This window comes from Bubalus bubalis, chromosome 2 (genome assembly GCF_019923935.1).
Source record: "Bubalus bubalis isolate 160015118507 breed Murrah chromosome 2, NDDB_SH_1, whole genome shotgun sequence".
NCBI classification, from domain to species: Eukaryota; Metazoa; Chordata; class Mammalia; order Artiodactyla; family Bovidae; genus Bubalus; species Bubalus bubalis.
The window spans coordinates 173,328,427-173,349,521 of NC_059158.1; the positions used below are offsets into that span (position 1 = coordinate 173,328,427).

The 21,095-nt window shown below is 43.3% G+C and overlaps 1 protein-coding gene and 1 pseudogene across 1 annotated transcript in view; both read right to left on the reverse strand.

Annotated features, from left to right (window-relative positions):
• Positions 1 to 14,953, reverse strand: part of ZBTB8A (zinc finger and BTB domain containing 8A) — a 58,830-nt gene extending 43,877 nt beyond the window's left edge. Inside the window, exon 1 of the mRNA XM_006054645.4 lies at positions 14,580 to 14,953. The gene's annotated coding sequence lies outside the window, so the exon portion shown is untranslated. The remainder of the gene's footprint in view (positions 1 to 14,579) is intronic.
• LOC112582949 lies at positions 9,682 to 11,093 on the reverse strand (annotated as a pseudogene).
• Positions 14,954 to 21,095: the final 6,142 nt, after the last annotated feature.

Sequence of the window (21,095 nt, forward strand, 5' to 3'; positions counted from 1 at the left end):
TCCTTTAGAATGGACTGGTTGGATCTCCTTGTAGTCCAAGGGACTCTCAAGAGTCTTCTCCAACACCACAATTCAAAAGCATCAATTCTTTGGCACTCAGCTTTCTTCACAGTCCAACTCTCACATCCATACATGACCACTGGAAAAACCATAGCCTTGACTAGATGGACCTTTTTTGGCAAAGTAATATCTCTGCTTTTGAATATACTATCTAGGTTGGTCATAACTTTCCTTCCAAGGAGTAAGCGTCTTTTAATTTCATGGCTGCAATCACCATGTGCAATGATTTTGGAGCCCCCCAAAATAAAGTCTGACACTGTTTCCATTGTTTCCCCATCTATTTCCCATGAAGTGATGGGACCAGATGCCATGATCTTAGTTTTCTGGATGTTGAGCTTTAAGCCAACTTTTTCACTCTCCTCTTTTACTTTCATCAAGAGGCTTTTTAGTTCCTCTTCATTTTCTGCCATAAGGGTGGTGTCATCTGCATATCTGAGGTTATTGATATTTCTCCCAGCAATCTTGATTCCAGCTTGTGCTTCTTCCAGCCCAGCGTTTCTCATGATGTACTCTGCATATAAGTTAAATAAGCAGGGTGACAATATACAGTCTTGATGTACGTTTTTTCCTATTTGGAACCAGTCTGTTGTTCCATGTCCAGTTCTAACTGTTGCTTCCTGACCTGCATATAGGTTTCTCAAGAGGCAGGGCAGGTGATCTGGTATTCCCATCTCTTTCAGAATTTTCCACAGTTTATTGTGATCCACACAGTCAAAGGCTTTGGCATATTACAGTCACCCAGATCTTTCATTTGTTTGCCAGACTGAACCAGTGTCTCTCAATTTGCAGGAGCAGCTGCAAATTTAATTCTTGTATTAAAAATGTTTCAGTTTTGGGCTTCCCTGGTGGTCCACCGGTGAAGAGTCCACCTTGCAATGCATGGGACACTTGTTCAATCCCTGCTATGGGAAGATCCTACATGCCATAGAGCAACTGAGCCCATGCGTTTCTACTTGAATCCAAACCTTTTTCATTACCAAAAAAAAAAAAAAAATTTGTTCAACTATTTTGGTCATTGATGAAGTTTTGTTAATGTAGAGACTGTTAAGGCTTTACGTTCATAGGCAGTGGAAAAATGAATTAAATGCTTTTTAAATCAATCAATTAAGCTAAGAATTACCATCAAAATAATTTTGACTAAATTAATAAAATCATTTTTAAAGTAATACAGGTTATTTCTAATTTTAAAAAGGTATTATAGGGCTTCCCTGGTGGCTCAGTGGTAAAGAATCTGCCTGTCAATTCAGGGGATACACGTTTGATCCCTGGTCCAGGAAGATCTCACGTGCCACAGAGCAACTAAGTTTGTGCGCCACAACTACTGAGCCTGAGCGCTGCAGCTACTGAAGCCCACGCTCCCTAGAACCTGTGCTCCGCAGCAAGAGAAGCCGCTGCAATGAGAAGCCTGCATGCTGCAGAGAATAGCCCCCACACAGCAGTGAAGACCCAGCACAGTCAGAAATAAATGAATTAATTAAATTTAAAAATAAAATAAAAGCATTATATACTTGTAGAAAAAATTTTAAATATAAGCAGTTATGAAGAATAAAATGAAATGAAATAACTTTTAAATAAGAATCCTGAAAACACCACCAGACAAAAGATAACTGCTCAAATATACTTTAGTTAATAAAATAAACACATCAGTTACCCACTCATGAGGAGGTCTGAATTCTGGCAAATTAAAGCATTCAAAACACTGACCTGGAAGTTAACAACAACACAAAATTTTGAGCAGCAACCAAAAGAGAAAAGAGCCAAGATGACCTGAGTATTCCATAAAGTGTAATGTGATTTCCTCTTAGGATTGGCAAAGTTTATATAAAAAAAAAATTCCCACAGTCTCTACAGCTGGGAAGAATGGGAGACTTTAAAAAAATTTTTTTAAATAAAGGGACAAAAAACAAGCTGAGAGCAAAGGTGAGGGAGCTGGGAAGCAGCAAACCTGTGGAGATGGGTTATCAACACTTTTTATGTGTCTACATTTGAAGTACAGCAAAGAATAGAGTTGGCTATGAAAAGGATTTTAAGAAATACCCATCATTAAAACAGTAGGGTCTAATTTAGAGGTAAACTAGGACTCTGTAGTTAGGGCAACAAAATAAATAACCTGTTTTCTTTTTTTTGGCTGTGCTGAGTCCTTGTTGCCGCATGGGCTTTTTTCTAGTTGCAGCAAGCGGAGGCCGCTCTCTTTGCAGTGGCTTCTCTTGCTGTGGAGAATGAACTCTCCAGTGTGCAGGATTCAGCAGCTGTGGCTCCCAGGTTCTAGAGCACAGGCTCAACAGTTGCGGCGCACAGGCTCAGTTGCTTCATGGCACGTTGGATCTTCCTGGACTCGGGATCGAATCTCCGATCCCTGCATTGGCAGGAGGATTCTTTACCACTGAGCCACCAGGGAAGCCCAATAACTTTTGAGAACAACTCCTCCCAACCCTAAAAGCTCATCCACTCCTAGCCCCAATGAGTGAGAAGGGCACTCAGTAAAGGGTATTCACTTGGATAGCTTTAATAGCTATAACTATTTAGCTTTAACTATTTCAACAATGTTATTTAAGAAAACTAACTGGCACTGTCCACTGTACTGGGTCTGTACAGAGGCAAGTAAAGTTAATTCTGGGGCTTTTTAAAAGAGAACTGATTTTTGAACATAGTCTGTACCAGAAACAGTTTATATATACTGATGAAATGTCATCTTTAGTGACAACCACCAAATTCTACCCTAGCAGAAAATTATCTGAGTAGATTTGAGTATTAACCCCCAGCATCCTTTCTAACTTCCTTGTGGAAAATTAAAATGTCCATTTCCCAGACTCCTCTACAGTTATGTTTCCCCATGTGAAATGGGGTCTATCTGTCAGCTGTTTCGTGAGATTTGGAAGGCAGAAATGGGGCGGGAGCCATCTTTCTGCTCTTCTGGCTGTTGATGCTGGCAAGCACATTTATGGAAACATTGGGTTTTTCTGCAGTGTTCCAGCGTCCCGAACCTCACAGCTGTCAAGAGACAAGTTTGGTGGAGACAGCCGTCACTAGTTGGTGGGTGTTGAGGGGCAGTTTCAGAACAGCAATTTCCTGACCCTTGAACTGCAGCAAGCAATGTCACCTGGAACTCAGATGTGGCTGGGGTGGCCTCCTGAGACCCTCCCCTGGAGGGCCTGATAGGTAGTCTGGTGCTGGGAACAATTTCTGAAGGCCCACGCCTCCCAGCCCTTCAAGTGATTCTGCAAACAGACTAAAATGCTGGAGTGGTCTCTCTTTCCTGCAACTGGGCCCAGATGACATATTAGCACATCAGTTGCCTCAATACGTAGGCAGAAGGGTGACTGGTTTGTCTGTGAGCTGCAGTGCTGAGCAGTGTGCTTGACGATACATGCTCTGGAATCAGACTGCCTCGGTGCAAATTCTGGCTCTGCCATACATGAACCTTCCTGGGATGTTAATGTCCCTGTACCTTAGTTTCTTCATCTATAAAATGGGACTAGCAATAATATTTTCCAGTTATGGGACATAGTAAATGAAAAGATAATCTAAGTAAAGTACTGGTTTTTCCAGTAGTCATGTATGGATGTGAGAGTTGGATTATAAAGCTGAGTGACAAAAAATCGATGCTTTTGAAGAGTCCCGAGGACTGCAAGGAGATCAAAACAGTCAAGCCTAAAGGAAATCAGTCCTGAATATTCATTGGAAGGGCTGATGCTGAAGCTGAAACTCCAATACTCTGACCTCCTGATGCAAAGAACTGACTCATTGGAAAAGACCCTGATGCTGGGAAAGATTGAAGGCAGAAGGGGACGACAGAGGATGAAATGGTTGGATGGCATTGCCAGCTCTATGGACATGAGTCTGAGTAAGCTCTGGGCGTTGGTGATGGACAGGGAAGCCTGCTGCAGTACATGGGGTCGCAAAGAGTTGGACACAACTGAGTGATTGAACTAAACTGAACTGAAAGTGCTTATAATAGTGACTGTCTTAGAAACGGAGAAGGCGATGGCACCCCACTCCAGTACTCTTGCCTGGAAAATCCCATGGACGGAGGAGCCTGGTAGGCTGCAGTCCATGGGGTCACTCAGAGTCAGACACGACTGAGCGACTTCACTTTGACTTTTCACTTTCATGCATTGGAGAAGGAAATGGCAACCCACTCCAGCATTCTTGCTTGGAGAATCCCAGGAACAGGGGAGCCTGGTGGGCTTCTGTCTATGGGGTCGCAGAGTCGGACACGACTGAAGCAACTTAGCAGCAGCAGTCTTAGAAAAAGCCCCTGAGAGATGTTAGCTATTATCACAGTAATATTACTAGTTATGCAGACCACTTTAAAACACTGCTTTAATTGAGCAGAAAATGTAAACATTTTATAGTTTTATTACTATACATTTTATTGTGACCTCAAGAATTTTAACTTACACACAAGTGGTCACAGAAAAGATCTGACTGGTTTCATCATATATGTATACACAGAGAGAGTGACCATTTCAGAACCACAGTGTATCTGAGGATAGCAAACTAGCCAACTAATTAGTTACTCTAACTAGTTTTTGTGGGTCTCACCCTAAGGAAGAGTAATTTTCTAGTAACAATTTTTGCCATTTTCCCATTACAAATACTACCTCATTAATTATGCTCTGACTTTATTTTGGGGGGCTCCAAAATCACTGCAGATGGTGACTGCAGCCATGAAATTAAAAGATGCTTACTCCTTGGAAACAAAGTTATGACCAACCTAGACTGCATATTAAAAAGCAAAGACATTACTTTGCCAAAAAAGGTCCGTCTAGTCAAAGCTATGGTTTTTCCAGTAGTCATGTATGGATGTGAGACTTGGACTATAAAGAAAGCTGAGTGCCAAAGAACTGATGCTTTTGAACCGTGGTGTTGGAGAAGACTCTTGAGAGTCCCTTGGACTGCAAGGAGATCCAACCAGTCCATCCTAAAGGAGATCAGTCCTGAGTGTTCATTGGAAGGACTGATGTTGAAGCTGAAACTCCAATACTTTGGCCACCTACTTGCGAAAAGCTAACTCATTTGAAAAGACCCTGATGCTGGGAAAGATTGAAGGCGGGAAGAGAAGCGGACGACAGAGGATGAGATGGTTGGATGGCATCACTGACTCAACAGACATGAGTTTGAGTAAACTCCAGGAGTTGGTGATGGACAGGGAGGCCTGGCATGTTGCAGTCCATGGGGTCACAAAGAGTCGGACACAACTGAGCTACTGAACTAAACTGATAAACCAGGGTGTGTTCTTCAGATTTTTTTTTTCAGCTTCATTAAGATAGAACTGACAAATAAATTTGTAAGATATTAAAGTGTACATTATGGTATCTGATATACATATACATTGTAAAAGGATTCCTCCTACCTAGTTAATTATGCATGCTGATTTGCTGAGTTGTGTCTGACTCTTTGTGACCCCATGAACTGCAGCCCACCTGGCTCCTCTGTTCATGGGATTTTCCAGGCAAGAATATTGGAGTGGATTGCCATTTCCTCCTTCAGGGGATCTTCCCAACCCAGGGATAGAACCTGTGTCTCTTGCATCTCCTGCAGTGGCAGGCAGATTCTTGACCACTGAGCCATCTTTACCTTTTCTTTCTTTTTTTTGGTGAGAACATTTAAGTTCTGCTCCCTTAGCAAATTTCAGTTGTACAATATAGTGTTATCAACTATAGATATATAACATATATCTCTATGTTATACATTAGAGCCTCAGAACTTATTCATCTTATAGCTGAAAATTTTGTGCCTTTTTAGCAATCTCACCCTATTTTTCCCACCCTCCAGTCCCTGACTACTTTTCTACTCTGTTCTATGAGTTGGAGTTTTCAGATTTCACATATAAGTGATAACACGCAGTATTTATCTTTCTCTACCTAGCTTAATTCACTTAGCATATTATTTTTTGGGTCCATCCATGTTGTCACACATGACAGGATTTCTTTTTTGTCATGACCGAATATTATCCCATTATATATAAACCACATTTTATTTATCCATTCGTCCATTAACAGACACTTAGACACTTATTTAAAATTTAGATTGTTTTTAAAATGTTATCAGAAAGGAGACTTCATGAGAATGAGATCAGTACTCTGTAAGATTTGAAAATTGGAAGTTTAAAATTTTAATGTTTAGGCTTAGAATGCTATTCTAATGTACTTATTAAGAAGGTCTTAGATAAAATTATGGCCTGGTTTGCTGTGAAGTGTATTCTGCGTTTAAAAAAAAAAAAAGTGTATTCTGATGATAAAAAAAGATTTTGGAATAAAGTTCCCCCCGCAATATGCTGAAATTATAAGAACGCTGTGTTTCACCTTATCCAACAACCAGCGAGACAGAGGGCCCTGAAGCCAATACAAAGGTGTTTGCTGTACCTTCGACAGTTCAGATGCTGCAGAAAGTCCAGGACTCAAGAGCAATGGAGATTTACTGAAGAGTTAGAAAAACAATGGAAAGAAAGAAACTTCATGCTTTGATGCAATAACTACTTTTACACTGTTCTGAAAATCATACAGCTATATATATTTTTGGGCTTCCCTGATGGTTTGGTTGGTAAAGAATCCACCTGCAATGCAGGAGACCCCAGTTCAATCCTTGGGTTGGGAAGATCCCCTGGAGAAGGAAACGGCTACCCACTCCAGTATTCTGGAGAATCTCATGGACTATATAGTCCATGGGGCCTGCAAAGAGTCGGACATGACTGAGCGACTTTAACCGTCATATATATTTTGTTCTTTTTTTAAAAAAAATATTATTTTTTGGCTGTGTCAGGTCTTAGCTGCAACACTTGGGATCTTTAGTTTTGGCATGAAAACTCAGCTGTGGCATGTGGGATCTAGTGCCCTGGGCAGGGATGGAACTTGGGTCCCTTGCATTGAATGTGCAGAGTCTTAGCCACTGGACCACCAGGCAAGTCTCTCTTTCCCTTTTTTTAAAGAAAAATATCTTTTATTTTCATGAGAACAGATATTATGAAATGTGAAACATATTCATTCAATATCTATTTATTGAGCACCTGCTCAATGCCAGGAGATCCCTGGCCCTGGGAATACAAACCTGATGACACATCGAAGATCAGAGCTCTACAATGCCTCAATGTCTATCCGCAGAGAGAGAAAGAAAGAGAAAGAAAGTACTCCTAGGAGAAGGAAACTATAAAACCAAGGAAGCAAATGACTTTGCCTGGCAGTGTCCACATGCATGCATGCCAAGTCGCCTCAGTCACGTCCAATTCTTTGCGACCGTATGGACTGTAGCCTGCCAGGCTCCTCTGTCCATGGGATTCCCCAGGCAAGAATACTGGAGTGGGTTGCGATGCCCTTCTCCAGGGGATCTTCCTGATCCAGGGATTGAACCCACGTCTCTTAAGTCTCCTGCATTGGCAGGAGGGTTCTTTACCACTAGTGCCACCTAAGAAGCAAGTCCACAAAAGCTTCCAAAAGGCAGTAACAGTCGAGTCTTGAAGGATGAATAAAAGTTCATAATGGACAAGAGGACAAAGGGCATTCTAGACAGAAGCCCAAAGGGCAGAGGCACAACAAGTATTAAAAAGCATGACCTCTTCAAAAAAGTTTGCTGTGGCTAGAGACTCAGGGTCTGTGAAGGGACAGTGGGAGATGAACAGAGAACAGTATGTAGGTGCCAGCTCCTGAAACCCCTCCACTTCTGTGGGTCTGGACACTTTTGAAGGATTTTAAGAAGAGTGACATAGTTATAGGTCTACCAATGACTAGCTATGTGACTTAGTCAAGTTACTTAACCCTAAGCACCAGTTTCCTTTTTGTAAAATGGAGATACTGACTGTTAAGAGGTGCTAACGAAGTCTGTTGAGAGGATTAAGTAAGATAATAGCTAAGATAAGTAAGATTAACAGCAATAAGAAATAAAGACAAACGACAATGAGCATGTGAAGATATGTTTAGCATCAGGAGTCATTAAGGAAATGCAAGTAAAAGTCATAGTGAGATATGACTTCACACCCATTAGGCTGACTACTATAAACACACACACACACAGGAAAATAACAAGTGTTGGCCAGGATGTGTAGAAATCAGAACCTTCACGTACTGCCAGTTGGAATGTAAAATGGTACACCCATTTTGGAAAACAGCCTGGTAGTTCCTAAATGATTAAACACAGAGTTACCACAAGACTCTGCAATTCCACTCCCAGGTTTATGTTTATGTTTAAGAGAAATGAAACTATATATGCCCATAGAAATTTGTATACAAATGTTTATAGCAGCATTATTCATAACAGTGAAAGGGCAGAAACCACCCAATGTCCATCAACATTTGGGAAATGGACAAACAAAATGTGGTAGATCCATACAATGGAAAGTTATTCAGCCATTAAAAAGGAATGAAAAACTGATTTCCTATTTGCTACTACATGGATGAAACTGAAAAACTTCAAGCTAAGCAAAAGAAGCCGGTCACAAGACACCATATATTTTATGATTTCGTTTATATGAAATATCCAGCATGGGCAGGTGAGAGACAGAGAGTAGGTTAGTGTTGTCAGGGGTTATTAATGGATGTGCGGTTTCTTTATGCAGTCAAGTGTTCTATAATTAGAGAGTAGTGATGGCTGCATAACTTTGTGAGTACACTAAAAAACACTGAATTGTACACTTTAAAAGGTGAATTTTATGGTCTATGAGTTATATCTTCATAAAAGTAAATAGCTAATATTTGAAGGTTTACTAAGCACAGTAGTAAGCATTTTACACCCATTATCTTATTTCAGTCCTCACAACAGCCTCATGAAATACGTGCTACTGTGATTCACATGGTCTAGATCAAGAAACAGAGGCACGGAGGAATAAAAACAAAATCTCCAAGACTGCACATGAAGCAAGGGAACACAGACTGGAATTCAGGCTGACTGACCCCAAACCAGCACTCTTTTAAGTCCTGCACTTTTTTTCTGACCATAATGTATGCAAAATGCCTAGCAAGCAGGTGGGTGGGTGTGTGCTCATTCATGTCCAGCTCTTTGAAACCCCATGGATCAGGCTACTCTGTCCGTGGGATTTCCCAGGCAGGAATACTGGAGTGGGTTGCTATTTCCTGCTCCAGGGGATCTTTCCAACCCAGGGATGGAACCAGTGTCTCTTGCCTCTCCTGAACTGGCAGGAGACGCATGATTTCTTCACCACTAGCGCCACCTGGGAAGCCTAGCATGCCATTTGTTGTTCAGTCGCCAAGTCATGTCTGACTCTTTGCGACCCCATGGACTGCAGGACGCCAGGCCTCCCTGTCCCTCACCATCTCCTGGAGTTTGCCCAAGTTCATGACAATTGAATCAATGATGCCATCCAACCATCCCATCCTCTGTCACCCTCTTCTCCTTCTGCCTTCAATCTTTCCCAGCATCAAGGTCTTTTCCAATGAGTCGGCTTTTCACATCAGGTGGCCAAAGTATTGGAGCTTCAGCTTCAGCATCAGCCCTTGCAGAGCATATTGTATTCAGGGTTGATTTCCTTTAAGATTAACTAGTTTGATCTCCTTGCTGTCCAGGGGACTCTCGAGAGTCTTCTTCAGCATGACAGTTCAAAAGCATCAATTCTTCGGTGCTCTGTCTTCTTTACGGTCCAGCTCTCACGTCCATACATGACTACTGGAAGAACCATAGCTTCGACTAGACGGACATTTGTCAGCAAAGTAATATCTTTGCTTTTTAATATCTTAGTGGCTCACCATGCAGTTAGGGCTCAATAATTATTAGGTATTATTGTTATGATGAGCCAGTTTGTATACCCTGAAAAAAAACCCAAAACAGCCTGGAGAAATAGTGGGAGAGGCAGGGCCAGGGAGATTAACTTAAAGGCTTAATGCAGTTGTCAAAGTAAGAAATGGTGAGGAACTAAATAAAGGCATAGAGACTGAAAAACAGAAGTGATACACAGGAATTTTTCCAAGAAAATAGGAACTGTGCTATAAATTGGGGTAGTTACAACTCGATATACTAATATTTACACCTACAAAGCATTAACGTAACTTGCATTCATAATTGTACTTTTTATTTTTTTTTTGCCAGTTTGCTTGTTTTATTGATGCCTGGATGCTCAGGCCTTGACCGCGTATTCCCAGAGTGGGAACAGCCACTCTTTCCACCGCTGCCTCTTGCTTGGTCTTCAGGTTCTGTTCATGCTTGGTGCATGGCTCGTGCTTTCTTGGGTCGCAGATCAGAGGCTTCTTACCCTTACAGATTTCCCGAGGTTCTCTTTCTGAGTCTGGTTAATGATGGTGAGTACACTGGCGATGGATTTAAAAATGAGAATCTTGGAGAGTTTGGAAGCCTCACTGCCTGTCACTTTAGCCACACGTAGCTAGGATAGCTCCACCTTCAGGTCTTCCAACTTTTTCAGCAGCTCCTCATTCTTCTTGCCATGAAGGTCTTGAGCCTTTATCTTGGCCATGGCTGTATAGTCTGCCTCTGCAGCCTTCTCGGAAGGAAAGAGCCATAATTGTATTCTTGAGTCATCAGGAAAGGTTTAGGTTATTCTCAAAGTATGTGATTAAGTCATGGAAATGGGTAATATGTTTCAAATTTTCTTTCAGTAGATTGACCTTATAAGTTGAAACAGCTAGTTATACTAGTTCATGCAGACAGTCAAAATTCAGTTGAGGACTTCCATGGTGGTCCAGTGGTTGGGAATCCACCTGCCACAACATGGGTTCAGTCTCTGGCCCAGGGAGATTTCAGATACAACTAGAGAGTAGCCCCCGCTTGCCACAATTACAGAAAACTCACACACAGCAAGAGAGACCCAGTGCAGCCAAAAATAAATACATAAAAATTTAATTTGAAACATTTTAAATATCTGTAAGAGATTAATCTATAACAGTCCTAAGAATATTAAAGAATTAATGATTCCCACCAAGTTCAAGATCTTTAAACGTGGATGAAAAAGACAATATACATATTTTAGGAATCATTAAGTTAAAAAGAATTGATGCTTTTGAACTGTGGTGTTGGAGAAGACTCTTGACTCAGTCCCTTGGACTGCAAGGAGATCCAACCAGTCCATCTAAAGGAGATCAGTCCTGGGTGTTCTTTGGAAGGACTGATGCTGAAGCTGAAACTCCAATACTTTGGCCACCTCGTGCGAAGAGTTGATTCATTGGAAAAGACTCTGATGCTATGAGGGATTGGGGGCAGGAGGAGAAGGGTACGACAGAGGATGAGATGGCTGGATGGCATCACCGACTCGATAGACAAGAGTTTGGGTGAACTCCAGGAGTTGGTGATAGACAGGGAGGCCTGGCGTGCTGCAATTCATGGGGTTGCAAAGATTCGGACACGACTGAGCGACTGAACTGAAGTTAAAAAGTCTTTGGAATAGAAGGAATAGACATGCATTTCCACAAGTAAAGGAAAGATTTAGGTAACAAATATAACTCTTATTACGATTGTGGGCTAGAAGACCATCTTTTTAAAGGTGTGTGTGTGCTCAGTCATGTCTGACTCTTTGTGACCCCATGGACTGTGGCTGCCAGGCTCCTCTGTCCGTGGAACATTGGTAAGAATACTGGAGTGGAATGCCATTTCCTCCTCCAGGGATCGAACCTGCATCTCCTGTGTCTCTGGCATCGGCAGGCATGTTCTTTACTGCTGAAACACTAGGGAAGCCCCCTTTTAAAGGTACATAGCTATTAATTAAGAATTTAATGTATCACTAATACAAAGGTCACAAATACAAAGTTCAGTCTCCTTAGGATAAATCCCTGGGCCGTGAGAAACTTCAGCAAACTGGCGTGGTAATTGTATGGATACATATCTTTTAACCCTGTAAATTAGAATTAAGAAATTGGAATCAGAATTAAATATAAAAATGTTAAGAAAATAAAAACCATATTTGAGGAAAGTCTCAATGAGAAGATGGCATTTAAAGTAAAGTCCAAAGATGGTAAGAGAGTTATTCAGCTATTTGGAGGAAGGGTGTTCCAGGCAGATGGAACAGCAAATGCAAAGGCTCTGAAGAGAAGCAGGCAAGGAGGTTGGAGAAACAGCAAGAGCTGGGGAGGACTTCCCTGGCAGTCCGGTGGTTAAGACTCAGTGCTCCCAATGTAGGGCGTATGGGTTGGATCCCGAGTCAGGGAGCTAAAAAAATTTTAGAAAATGGAGGGCTGGGGAGAGTAATGAAAGATGGAGTCAGAGAGGAACAACAGATTGTGGGGCAGTAGGACATCATGGGGCTCCCCTTGTGGCTCAGCTGGTAAAGAATCTCCCTGCAATGCGGGAGACCTGGGTTCAGTCCCTGGGTTGGGAAGATCCCCTGGAGAAGGGAAAGGCTACCCACTCCAGTATTCTGGCCTGGAGAATTCCAAGGACTGTATAGTCCATGGGGTCGCAAAGAGTCGGACACGACTGAGTGACTTTCACAGGACATCATGGGACCAGTTCCTGTAGGACTTGGTAGACTCTTTAAGGCCTTGGGCTTTTGGTCTGAGTAAGACGGGGAGCCACTGAAGATGAGGAGCCATTGACCAATTCTAAGCAAAAAAGTGACAAGAACTTTCCTCAAGGGGATCAAAACACTCGCACCAAATTCTTTAATTATTATAAACAAATAGGTCACTGAAAAGGTTGAGCTTATTAGACATAAATTCCATTTTATCTAGAAAATAAGATTTAAATGATACAGGATGAATCAAGTATTACCCTATCTTACAAAGTTTGGGGGTTCAAATCATCATCAACAGCAGAGCTGGTGATTTCAAGGCTGCAAGATAAGTTCTGGCAGGCTGCTCTCTTTCATGGTGAATTCACAGCTTGAAAGAAGCCAAGGTACTCATGATGCCTCGGTCTAATATTTCACAGCCTAACGCAAACATGCCCATTTGGCCGAGGGTGGCAGGTTAGATTCTCACTTCCCATTTACCATTTGTGTGGCCAGGGGGACTCCCAGGAATAAAGGTATCTGATTCCTGGTTATAGTCTGCCTGACAGCCCTTCAGTGAAGGGCTCTTGCTCCAGGGGTCCCACAAACTCAAGCCTTATCTGAGACTCGGGGAAAATTAGAGACTAAGTTTTGAGCCTGAGGTTTATTCTGCTGAGGATTTTAGACTTGTTTCTGATAAGATCGGTTAAGGTTTTTAGAGCATGGGAACGATATGACTTGCTTACTTAAAGACTCTGGAGGTGACTTCAGGAGGAAATGAAGAGCAAGAACAGGAGGCAAGGGCGCTGGAAGCCTGCCACTGTTCACCTCTTGGCTTAACGTTTAAATGCTTAATGCGTTTCCCCACTTAGAAAGTGGAAAAACCACCGGCCTGACTGGATGGTTGTTTTATGTGAAAAAAAGTGAAACAATTCATATAGGCGAAAGCACTTCATTTACTAAAGTTCTGCAAATATAAATGCTTATTAAGAACAGAAGTAATACCGGCGTGTGTAGTTTAAAAGCCCAATAGGTGAGAATCTACCGCTTGCAAACCCATTGTGGACTAAGCCTAACATAAGGTTATATGTCTACTATATTTTAATTTAAAAAGAAAAACGAAAGCCGGGGCCGGGGTGGGGGGTGGCGGGGGGAACCGCCTTTGCAAGATAGAGAACCTGGCTACTGGCACAATCAATAATAAATAAGCGCATTTGAAGGCGAAGGTGCCAAACCGCTATTAACTTACAAAAGATGCCGTCTACATAGGCAGAAGGTGCATATGTGTGAGTCCGTCATAAAACAGTAATTACAGCACAATATTAGATAGGTATAGTAAGTCTGCTTGGGTTCTAAGCCCGGATCTGTCGCGTCACGATATAAAACCAAAGGATGGAAGATGTACGGAGAAACTCGGACTCCTGGCCGCAAGTGACAAGCCCCAGACCCTGGCCGCCCCATCCGGCGGGCCACCCATCACTGGCCGCGCAGCCCGAGCCCCGCCGGCCGCCGACCCTCCGGGAGTCTGCGGCGCCCGACGGCTCCAGACACGCCCGGCACCGGCCCCGCGCCGCCTTCCCGCCACCGCCGCCAGGAGGCTCCGCGCGCCTTCCCGCCTTTCCCCGCGCCACGGCCGGGCCGGGCGGCCAGGCGGGCACGGCGCTCGGCGGGGGCGGTCGGGCGGGCGCGGGCGGCGACGGCGCGGCCATTGTCCCGCAGCCCCTCCCGGGCGCGCAGGCGGACAGGGCCGGGCGGCGGCCGCGCAGTCCGGGAACCGGTGCGCCCCGCCGCCGCCCGCCTCTACTCGCCGGCCACCGCCGCGAGGCCAGGTCCTCGGCGCCGGCCGCCCGGCCGCGCCTCCTTTGTGACCGTCTCCAGCCCCTCAGAGTCGGCGCACCACCGCCGCTGCGCCCGGGGCTGCAAATGGCGCCCGCTCGCCTCTGCGCCTCCCGCCGCTCTCCCAGCCCGGGGACGTCTGGGGGCGCAGCGCCCGGGCCGTATCCCGCCGCCACCGCCCGGGGAGCAAAGCCCGCAGCGCCTTCGCCCGCGCCTCCGCCCGCAGCGAGGCTTGCGGGCCCGTGCGAGGCTGCCCCGACGCCCCGCCCGCCCTCCGCCCGCGCGGCGCGCAGCCACTTACCGCGGGCCGCGGCGCAACGGCGGGTCGCGCGCGCGGGCTGGGGGGAAGATTCCCGGTTCTCGGCGAGGGAAATTCCCCCTTTCGAAGCCGTTCCTTTGCGCCCCAAAACAAGTAGCCCCAACGTGAGAGAAACAAAAGGTATTTGCTGACGTGGGCGTTGGACAGAAACGCCCGAGGGCTGGGGACACAATTAAAGGGGCAACGCACAGATTTCAGGCACCAACCAGCAGCTTCGCCCACTCCCCCTGCCCTTCCCTACACCCCGCTGCACGCTCCAGAGGCACTGGGGTGCCCAGATCCCCGAGCAGTTGACTACGGAATCATTATTTAGTCAGGAGCTTAAATTTTAAATTGTACTTTACGTTGGGAAAGGCGCCTCCGGAGGGCAGAAGGGCTGGATTTCTAGGATCTGGGGAATTTGGTTTAGGAAAGAGGGAGGGACTTAGGCGTGCCCACAATTACTGTATAAGTACATGTGACATTATTGTACTTAAGTTTAGCAGCGTCAAATGGAAGAGATCTGTACAGAATTTTTCCTTTTATTGAGGCACTCATTTTAGTCGGGGATACCTTTTCTAAATCTCTACAGGTCACAAGCATTGCATTTTCTTTGAAGAGGCTAACCCAAGAAGCTGAGATAAGAGAAGATAATTCTTGGTTAAGTTCAAAGAAAATAAAAAACTAGTAAGAATAGCAGATTTTGTGTTTTCAAATACAAAAATTCATTGTAGATCAAGTCAGTCTTCTGACATATTTATGTCCCTAATATTCAGAATTCAGGCGTCAGATTATGTACTTGCTAAAATCTTTATAATCACTGAATTTTCATTGTTACTATAGAAACAATTCTATAAATTAGTTTTCTAGTTCCCTATGTTGGAGTAAAGTACTGAAAAGTTCTGTGATATAGTAAAACAAACAAGACTCAAAATTTCAAAATATCTAGTCTTTGATAGACTTCTCTTTTATGTCATATTCAGTTACAGCGGACAAAGTTTGTTACTTTGGTTTCATCATAATTAATTATGTGCTTTGAGGACCATATGCTCTACTTGAAGGGCTTGCTTAGTGGCACAATGGTAAAGAATATGCCTACCAATGCAGAGGATGCAGTTTTGATCCCTGGGTGGGGAAGATACCCTGGAGAAGGAAATGACAACCCACTCCAGTATTCTTGCCTAGGCAATCTCATGGACAGGGGAGCCTGGCAAGCTACAGTTCATAGGATACAAAACACAACTATCTCTTAATGTCACCTCGTATTACTCTCCAGTTATTTTGCTATTTAGTTCCATTTCCTCACATCATTCTGCACAGATCATTAAAACTGTGTTTGGAAACCATTAGGTATCAGGAATGTTGAATGTACTCAGACTATTTTACTAGCATCCCCATTGATAATTCTCCTAGAAAGACCTGGACATTGTTATAGCAAAAGATTTTAGGTGTGTGTTTTTTTTTTAGCTTTAATTGAAACATGCAAAAGAGTTCTACAAACTTGTTCCTCAGCAGAGCACATCAGATTAGTGACAAACTCTTTGTTGCAAGGAAGAAATCAGTTCAGTTCAGTTCAGTCGCTCAGTCGTGTCCGACTCTTTGCGACCCCATGAATCACAGCACGCCAGGCCTCCCTATCCATCACCAACTCCAGGAGTTTACCCAAACTCATGTCCATCGAGTCATTGATGCCATCCAGCCATCTCATCCTCTGTCGTCCCCTTCTCCTCCTGCCCACAATCCCTCACAGCATCAGAGTCTTTTCCAATGAGTCAACTCTTTGCATGAGGTGGCCAAAGTATTAGAGTTTCAGCTTCAGCATCAGTCCTTCCAATGAACACCCAGGACTGATCTCCTTTAGGATGGACTGGTTGGATCTCCTTGCAGTCCAAGGGACTCTTAAGAGTCTTCTCCAACACCACAGTTCAAAAGCATCAATTCTTCAGCGCTCAGCTTTCTTCACAGTCCAACTCTCACATCCATACATGACCACTGGAAAAACCATAGCCTTGACTGGATGGACCTTTTTTGGCAAAGTAATGTCTCTGCTTTTTAATATGCTATCTAGGTTGGTCATAACTTTCCTTCCAAGGAGTAAGCATCTTTTAATTTCATGGCTGCAATCACCATCTGCAGTGATTTTGGAGCCCCCCAAAATAAAGTCTGACACTGTTTCCACTGTTTCCCCATCTATTCCCCATGAAGTGATGGGACCAGATGCCATGATCTTCGTTTCCTGAATGTTGAGCTTTAAGCCAACTTTTTCACTCTCCTCTTTCACTTTCATCAAGAGGCTTTTTAGTTCCTCTTCACTTTCTGCCATAAGGGTGGTGTCATCTGCATATCTGAGGTTATTGATATTTCTCCCAGCAATCTTGATTCCAGCTTGTGCTTCTTCCAGTCCAGCGTTTCTCATGATGTACTCTGCATAGAAGTTAAATAAGCAGGCTGACAATATACAGCCTTGATGTACTCCTTTTCCTATTTGGAACCAGTCTGTTGTTCCATGTCCAGTTCTAACTGTTGCTTCCTGACCTGCATATAGGTTTCTCAAGAGGCAGGTCAGGTGGTCTGGAATTCCCATCGCTTTCAGAATTCTCCACAGTTTATTTTGATCCACACAGTCAAAGGCCAAGGAAGAAATAGTAAGAGTTTTTTCCCTCAACTTCCCCCTCTAGCTTCTGAAACTCTTTTATATAGTTGGAGAATTCCTTACATTATGAGTAATTGGTGGGAGGTTGAATTGGCCATCTGCAACAAAATCTGGAAATGCCAGTGGTTTGCTTTCCCAGAATCTTTTGTGGTTAAGACAATGGACATGGTCTACACTTTGATAGTCAGATGCACCCTCCAGGGACTCTGAAGAGGGAGCTGTAAGAAGCAGGAAAACTCAAAGAATCTTTTCTAGCCGTGGCGACAGTTGCAGCAAGACAGTATCTCCAAGGTGTCCAGTGCCAGCGCCGTCAGTGGGGCCAGCTGCCATGGGGAAGCGCTGGGATCCTCACCGGGCCAGTTCTTACGGTATGACGTGGCTGTTGTTTCTGCCTGGTTAACATAGGCTCCAACCCCCGTGCTTTGCTCTTCCTGTGAATCTATGGACTTTTAATGATTCACTTCTGTTTAAATCAGTCAAGGCCAGTCTTGACTGGCCTTGCAACTAAGAACCCTACCTGGTACAAAATATGAAAAAGCATTTGGACATACAGCCATATAGCTTTTTACAACAGATGATATTGTTGGAGGTAAAATGTCATCCCTGTTATATAGATGGGAATTAAAACCATAGATATAATAGAGAGAGAGCCTATGAAGTAAGAAGAGGAGAAACTCAGAACCAAACATCACCAACTTCATCATCTAGTGGCTGGCTAGAGGAAGGTGAAACTGATTGAGTCTTAAGAAGTGACTAGAGTGAAAGGAAGAGATGTGGGATAGTGTGGTATTGTAAAAACTAGAAGAGAGTAATTCAAGAAGGAAGAACTGAACAGTAGTGTTCAATACATCTCTTCACAGTCTGAGAGAAAATATCTATTAGACTTAACAACTTGGAAATCGTTAATTTCAGAGAAGACTGTTAAGCTTGATTTAAGGGAGCAAATTCCAGATGATCGGACTATGTGCGGATGGAGAAATTGAGATGCTGAGAATAGGCAGTTCTTGAGAGATTTGGTCACAAAAGTGATATTCCAATTACTATTTCTATGTAACATGCCAGCCCAAACTTCGAGGCATATATCAAAAGACTTTGATTACGCTCGTGGATTCCATGGGTCAAGAATTTGACTAGTCACAGCAGAGATGGCTTGTCTCTGTTCCACAGTGTCTGGAGTCTAACTGGGAAGACTCTTGTGGCTGAGAGTGATTTGAACTGCTGGAAACTGGAATCATCTGGAGGTTTCTTCATTCACAGATCTAGTACCTAGGCTGCTATAGCCAAAGTTTGGCCTCTATGCCCTGGTACTGAGTTGAACCTCAGAGACAAAATGTTGGGTAAAGTATAAAAGAACAGACTTTATTGCTTTGCTAGGCAAAAGGGATCACAGAGGGAAAATGCCCTCAAAACTGTGTGTCCCAATCTGGAAGGGATAGTGAGGAGTTCTGTAGTGTGTGTTAGTCACTCAGTCGTGTCCAACTCTGTGCAACCCCATACACTGCAGCCCACCAGGCTCCTCTGTCCATGGGATTTTCCAGGCAAGGATACTGGAGTGCTTTGCCAATTCCTTCTCCAGGCGATCTTCCCAACCCAGGGATCGAACCCCAGTCTCCTGCACTGCAGGCAGATTCTTTACTTACTGAGCTAAAGCTGACTTAAAAAAATGTACAACGTGTGTCTCAAGTTTCATGTGGGGGAAAATGAGGACTGTAACCCAGAAGACAGCATTTCAGATAACTCTGAGAAATTGCCTTGAGGAGGCAAGAGGAGGAGCTAAGATATATAGGAGTTTTCTAACAAAGGGCAGGTAGTCAGAAACATCAAAAGATTACTGTTAATTAAAGAAACCAGGTATGTCAAGGAATTTAGTGCTTTTCTATATATGGGAAGATGCAAGAGTCTGGGCTAACTGAAATTATTCCTTTGATATTCACCACAGCTATCTGGAGTCAGTATCCTATATTTTCACACTCTGAGTTTCCTCAGGGCTCAGCATAGGGAGTGGCTCCAGTCTGCAGGCTACTGTGTGTGTGTGTGTGTGTGTGTGTGTGTGTGTGTGTGTGTGTGACTCAGTTGTGTCCAACTCTTTGTGGTCCCATGGACTGGAACTCGACAGGCTCCTCTGTCTATGAAATTCTCCAGGCAAGAATACTGGAGTGGGTATCCTAGCCCTTCTCCAGGGGGATCTTCTCAACCCAGGAATCGAACTGGGGTCTCCTGCATTGCAGACAGATTCATTACCAGCTGAGCTACCAGGGAAGCCCGTTAAATAAGATAGTAATATGTATAGCTCAAAGAAGAAAGGGAGAAAAGTAGTGAAGGACTGATAATAGTCTTCTATAATCAATATTGTTACTTGTAGAGAATAGAATCCACTCTGGGTAGTTTAAACAGAAGGGACATTGTTAGACAACACTAGATGGCTGGTGAATCTCTAGGTGGTCCAGGGAATCATGTTTAGTTGCTGAAAGTTTAGGACATTAGTAACCCAGGGGAAACTGCCAGCTACATCACCTGGCTATAGTCATAGAACTCTCAGTGCTGCCGCTTCCTGATACTATGACATTAGAAGTAGAAATGGCAGTCACTGCCAAAGCTGCCCCAGAAGAACCAAGTGCCTTCAGACTGCTTGCAAGAAGAGCTGATCTACCCATGGGCATATCTTCTGCCTCACATTTCTCATTTCCTCCTTTCCAGACTCATGTGGATGCATCTGTTTGAACTATATAGCTTCAGGGGAGTCAGAAATGTAGTCTTTAGCATTCCAGCCTGTGCAGTAGAGGAAGGCACACTAGATGGGGATTGGAAAATAGTGAACCAATACATATTTTGTATACTAGTTATTCATACAACCTTTCCATACTTAAAAAAACACCAATAGCAACGAAATGTTCCCACTTAATGTAACTCACTTGTCATTATAGGAAAAAAGTTTCTCACCTTGTCTGTGAAAGGGAATACTCAGTGTCTCATCAGGAACCTCATCAATCCCTGGGAAATGTTCATATCTTATCTGCACAGTCATAATATGATTTTCTGTAATCAAGAAAGAAAATGGGTATAGCTAATACAATCCTTATTTCTGAAACTGGTCACAAGGCAATAATTAATAACTTCTTTCATCTATTCTCTATTCTGTGTTCCATATGTCATAATATCTTTTGTCTCTTACAATCTTTTTTTCCTTAAATCTGTTACATTGGATATTAGGGATTACTTCTTCTGGATTCTTTTAGTTCAAAAATATCTGTCATAGATTTTTCTATCTTATTTTAAACCATTCCTTTTAAAAAAAAAATAATATGCCTTGGTAAACCATATTGTTGGATTTTTAACTGGTCTGAGAGTCTGGGCCTTTTAGTTTTGAATTTAATACAATTGCATTAATTGTATTTACAGTTAAATTAGGATTTGCTTCTGTCATTTTAAAAATTCATTTCCATCATAGTTTATTATAGGATATTAAATATAGTTTCCTATGCTATACAATACAATTTTATTATTTACTGTCATATTATTTTATGTTTTATTTATTTATAGCTCTGAGTAGGAGCTTTAAGAGGCATCTTATGTTTCCACCAACTTTTTTGTTCCACTTTGCTGCAAGACTTGTTGTTCAGTTACTCAGTCATATCTGACTCTGCAACCCCTTTGACTGCAGCACAGCAGGCTTCCCTGTCCTTCAGCATCTCCTGGAGCTTGCTCAAATTCATGTCCATTGAGTCAGTGATGCCATCCAATCATCTCATCCTCTGTCATCCCCTTTTCCTCCTGCCTTCACTCTTTGCCAACATCAGGGTCTTTTCCAATGAGTTGGCATTTGAATGGTGGCCAAAGTGTTGAAGGTTCAGCTTCAGCATCAGTCC